The sequence below is a fragment of the Protopterus annectens genome, chromosome 5.part0 (assembly GCF_019279795.1).
Source record: "Protopterus annectens isolate FY-2018-M chromosome 5.part0, PAN1.0, whole genome shotgun sequence".
NCBI classification, from domain to species: domain Eukaryota; kingdom Metazoa; phylum Chordata; order Ceratodontiformes; family Protopteridae; genus Protopterus; species Protopterus annectens.
The window spans coordinates 351,359,671-351,365,670 of NC_056735.1; positions in this window are offsets into that span (position 1 = coordinate 351,359,671).

Here is a 6,000-nt window from a genome sequence, read left to right on the forward strand (position 1 = left end):
TAGGAATCAGTATATTAGAGGGTCAGCTCAGGTTGGACAGTTTGGAGACAAAGCAAGAGAGGTGAGATTACGTTGGTTTGAACATGTGCTGAGGAGGGATGCTGGGTATATTAGGAAAAGGATGCTAAGGATGGAGCTGCCGAGTAAGAGGAAAAGAGGAAGGCCTAAGATGAGGTTTATGGATGTAGTGAGAGAGGACATGCAGGCGGGTGGTGTGAAAGAGCATGATGCAGAGGACAGGAAGAAATGGAAAGAGATGATCCGCTGTGGTGACCCCTAACGGGAACAGCCGAAAGAAGATGATGATGATGAGTTGATTCCTTCCTCTCATATGCCCCTCTGTTCTTCTACTTCAGGATAAATAACCCCTTTAAATCTCACTGACATGGTTTTCTCCACCTATATTTTCCCTCTCTGTCTCTTTTGGCCACTAGTAAAGGGAGCTGAATCTTCTCTAGTCTCTGTTCATATCTTTTCTGCTTGATCTTGTGCTCCTTTCTTGTGGTTTTTCTCTTACCTCCTTGTAGCAGCCTAATATCCCTTTCCTTGTATGACCTGAAGAACTGTACAAAGTATTTAGTGTGTGGTCTAAGGTTCATAGGTTAGTACTAGGCTATCAGCCCTAGAGCCTATACAAGCCTAGTCATAACAATTCCCTGGCTGTTTCTTCCCACACTGTTTATAGGTTCATAGCCTATAGGTTTAAGGCTCTAAGACACAATGGAAAGAAAGCATTAGCTATTCTGCTTCTAGAGTCTTCACACATGAGGAATAGGATACACTATAGCATTCTGCTTGCTTCTGCCATTACATTACATTATCATTCAACTCTTGATAATCCAGTCCAGCTTTATTCAACACTCCTAGATGCTTTTCCTGTTCTTTCATCATCATTTCTTAGCTGATATTTCACTCAGTAATTGTTCATAGGTTGGTACTAGGCTATCGGCCCTAGGGCCTATACAAACCTAGCCATAACAATTCCCTGGATATTTCTTCCCGCAATATTTACTTCCCTGGACCCCTGTCTAGCAGAGCGACTGATGTGATCCCCGGGGTGAATTTCCTATCTCCCATCCAATCATCAAGGTTCCTTTTGAAGAGGGCCAAGGAGGCGCTCTGCTTGACATGTATTGGCAGTCTATTCCAGAGTATGGGGAGTCTCTGGGTCAGGAACCTATCCCTCCAGCATGTTTTGTTCATTGTGATGACAAGGTTTAGATCCCTGGAGTGTGTGGCATTCTTCTGCAGCGAATCTCAACTACTATTCTTCTACCCACTTGGCCAGTCTTGCTAAAACCTTCCTTACATTTTTCTTCTATATTATAAACAAAGAGGCCGATTCTGTTCTCCATTCCCATAAACTTGAATGAAACAAATATACTGAACTTACATTATTCTTTTAATTGCTTTCCTTATTCCTGATATCATCAGTCTCGTCACAGACCTCTGTCCTACCTTACAACCATGTAGCAGTTCACTTAATCAGTCTTGGTCCTACACCCAACCCCTCCCATTCTGCTACCAGCTGCTCGTGTAAAATTGTGCCAAAAACCTTAGAGAAATCCATGTAGATTGCTTTTACTATTATTTCTATAGTCATCTTCATCTGTCACCCAATCATAAAAACAGATTGTATATAACTGGGAGCTCTTTCTGGCAATGGGCCTATGATTACTACTGTCCTGGAGATTGCTGCCAGCTAGGAAAACAGAAATCTTTCCCTCAGGATTTTCTGCATGACTTTCCCTGCACTGGTGTTAGCTTAATAGGCCTGTGTTATTTGTAATGTTGTCTTGCTCTCTCCCTTGTACAAGAATACAACACTTGCTGTCCTCCAGTCATAGATACTTCTTCACTGGTCAGTGATCTGTACATCTCCATCAGGGATTATGCCAGTATACTGGTCAGATTCATGAGGGATCTAGAAAATAGCACATTTTGTACTTAGCCTTTATCCTCCCTAAATACAGTCTCCATACCTCTCCATAACCCCCACTCTCTCCGAGCATCTGTTCACTGCCTTCTCCTTTCTGCTCTATCTTCCTCCCAACATGGCTACTATTTCAGAAGTATTAAAAAATATATTCATTCAGTACATTTGATCATGATCTCCTTCCTAACCTTGTTCACCCTCAACAGTTCTGTCACTCCCCTCTTCCCTTTTGCTCCATATCTAAAAAAAGTTTGTGGTCCCATTCTTGGTCTCTTCTGCTCATCCTTTTCAACTTACACATTTGCTGCCCTCATTACATTTACTGCTCTTGTTGTACCGTGTCTCCTTTACCTCCTCAGTTCCTTCTTTCTACAGCTCATGTGCCCTACATTTTTGCACTAATTTCTAACCACTCATTCTATAAAGCCATGTTGGCCTACTTCTGTTTTTTTACCTTTTTGCCTCTTTCTCAAACCCTTAACTATATTCATGAGTACTCCAGCCATTTGTTCTTAGTTTCTTAACTCATCTTTGACCCTTTTCCCAGCTCACCATAATTCCTTCCCCTAAAATTTCATACAGATGTCTTTGCATTTTTACTCTTAGCCAACTCTAAACCACATAGAGGTATGATACAGTGTTGGTTAATGGCACCTTCATGTGGACATCCATGACCACCTCTACCTTGATTAAGGCCATGTTCAGTCTTCTGTCTTTTCTGATGCACTCTTGCATATATTGCCTTTTTTCTTTAATATGGAACATGGAATCTCCCAGTCTGTTTCTGGCAGATTCAGATCCCTCGTAAGTATTATTTTACCTGCCCTGCTCCTTTCTCCTGTTATTCACCCCCATGTGCCTGGAGATTATAAAGTGCATTGGTTTACAAGCTATCCACTTCTCACTATCTTAGCTGCTGCTGCTGCTGCACTTAATGTGCATTCTGACTCTACTTACTCCCTTGTCTCCTTCACATTATGGTGCTCCTCCTCCTCTGCTTCCTCATATTTGATGCCTTCTGTAGATCCAGTGTTACTCCATCTGAGTACATGTGAGCATAATGAAGCTGGCTCTGTATCAGAAATCTGTGACCCTATACTATAAATCTTAACTCTTCAGGAATTAAACTAGACTTCTAACAAAAAACAGAAAATTCTGAAACTTCCTGTTAAACCTTTCAAGTGTTTTTTGTAAGGAGATAGTTTATCCCCTTGAACCCACTGATGAACCCACCACACCTCTGCTATGTATATATACTAACTCTGGGATCACTGTGCCTCAGAGCAAAGAAAATAATTTTGAGATACCACAATCTGCACTTAGTATATATTCTTGCCATTCACACTTTAAGTTTAACTGTTCTGAGGATCACAGTTACCATCCATGGACTTTTAATGGGCACCCAACAAAATCCATAACCACCAAATCCATTACTAATGAAACCAGTCTGTTAATGGTACTCAGAATCAGACAAGTTCCCCAATAATCAAAAATTCACTAGCAAAAGTAAACAAAATGTGTTTTCTGTCGGGACACAAAATCACCTGCCCCCTCCACAGCACCCTTACTTATATATTCTAACTTTTGGGTTCACAACCATGGAAAAAGGACAATGATCTCCAAGTTAAAAAAATCCTCCTACTCCCCATGTCAAGCATTCTGCTTCAGAAAACAATATACTCATTCTACAAATCCAGTGAAAATAAACACATCATGTGCTTAACACTCCTTGCTATCTCACACTTAAGCCATCCAAACTAATGCACCCTACGATAGACGATATACCTCTAAACTATTTAGAATTTCACAGAATGTTCACATTTTTGACTCAGATTTTTGATCTGCTGCTCATAAAAGTTGTGGTTTTCTGGCAAATCACAGAGGACCAAAGTTACTAAATAATGACAGACATTTGGGTTTCAGCCTTAATGAGGTTGTGGGTGGATGGATGGATATATTTGGGTTTCAGCCTTAATGTTAAGAAAATACAAACTAATGTAAACTCTCGTATGGTAACAAATTTCTAAGTTTATAGATTTGTAAGTTAGTAATTCACACCCCATCCTTTCTTGTCCGTGTTCTGTGCTTTTTTTTTTTTTTGGGGGGGGGGGGTTGGTTTGGTATAATACTTAAGATCTTCACTTCACAGACCCAAGGCACATGGTTTGAGTCTGACTTTGGGTTACTAGTTAGGCTTAAAATGGTCCTTCAGGGCAGCTAGCCTTGTATTCACCTATGAACTAGGCTTGCTGCCCTTGTGGACCATTTTAAACGTATGACTTTGTATTTTAAGATTATTTGAGAATCAAACCGTGCACCTTATATTTGTAAGGTAAGCACCTTAACCATTATGTCAACCCCAATTCACATTTAAAATCAGTTCTTGATTTTGGGCCTTTATCCCACAATTAGTTTTCATTCTGTCCAGAATTCTTGACCCGAGATGTTGAGTGGTATGGGCCACATATATCAAAACTAAACTCCACACAAATCTCACTGGCAACAACTGAAAATACTGCTTAATGTATGTAATCCAACAAAAACAGATCTGATGGAACTGGCATTGTTGCAATGATATGATCCTACTCTACTCCACTTCTACCTCACCCTTCTCTATCATTTCTAAGCAACCTGTACTCAGGCACCTTCATACCCAATCCCCTTCTTGTTACTGTCCTGTCTTTTTGTGATATCAGCAATGTCCATCATTCCATTCCTGCATCACTGATGCAGGCCTTGCAGATCTCTACTTCCAACACAAACTCATTGTACTGGGAAGCAATACTACTAAATCCCATTCTCAGAGTCAACCTTGTGTTTTTGTTCTTTTTTTCCTTGTTATGTTCTGCATCCATTATTTTTATTCTGCCTACTTCATAGGTTCATAGATTTGTAGCTGATTACTAGGCTAATGACCTCAATGGCCTTTTTAAGCATATCCATGCATCCCAAATCTCAGACAAGTTCTTGTACCCTTGATAAGTGTAAGCAGAGGCTTGGGAGATGAAGCGTTTACAAGCAGTGGTCTGGCAGATGAACCATTTACAGGCTGCCTGTGTCCATTAGAGACATACAGTAGGTGCCTAACCTGGGATGAATTTCCTGTTCCCCATCCAATTGTCCAAGGGTTGAATAGGAGGAATTCTGTTTCACATGGATGGTAAGCCTGTTCCAGAGAAGGGGTAGTCTCTGGGATACATACCTGTCTCTCCAGCAGGTCCTATTTATGCCTACAGGCAAGGTTTAAGTCTTTATGGAGGGTAATTCTGGTGCTGTCTGTTTTTTGGATATGCAGGAGGTCCATCAGGATGGGGCCTGACAATGCCTTCTATACCAGGCATAGATCCCCCCTCAACAGCCTGTAGGAGACATAATACAGGCATAGGGCAGTCTGCATAGGATATAGTTACTTATGCCCTGTATTCTTTTTGTGAGGAACCTATGTGGATGTTCTAATTGTTGAATGTGCATGGTTGGGTACACATCAAAGGGATCACTGTACTCAATCGCATGTCTAATGAATGCCGAATACAGTGGAGCAATGACTTCCCTAAGATACCATACCTTTGTTCATAAGTTGCACAACATAGAAAGATTTTCTCACTACTGTTAGACATGTGATGGTAAAAGGCTAGATTACTGTCTATGTGTGTCCCCAAGTCCCTGACTACTAGGTCAATGCTTAGGGGTGTGTTGACAATATGATAGTCACTAGGGGTGGATGACTTCCTGAGGGATATACTATTACACGCTTCTTGGCATTTAGTTTTAGTTCATGGCTCTGACACCAGTTATTTGTCTGTGTCAGAACTACCTGGAGAAAATTTGTGTCAGTGGGGGATTCTGCGACTGCTCCTAATTTGAAATTATTTAGTCAGCAAGAGGCCATTGACATTAGCCTTGATTTCAGAGAAGTAAATGCCAAAAAGGAACTGTCCCAGGACCAATTCCTGAGGGATTTTGCTTGTGACTGGCCTCTGTGTAAAGATGGACTCCCCAGTTCTAACTTCCTTGGTCCTATCTGTGAGCCAGCTGGTTATTGACCTGGTGACATAAGGGTTTAT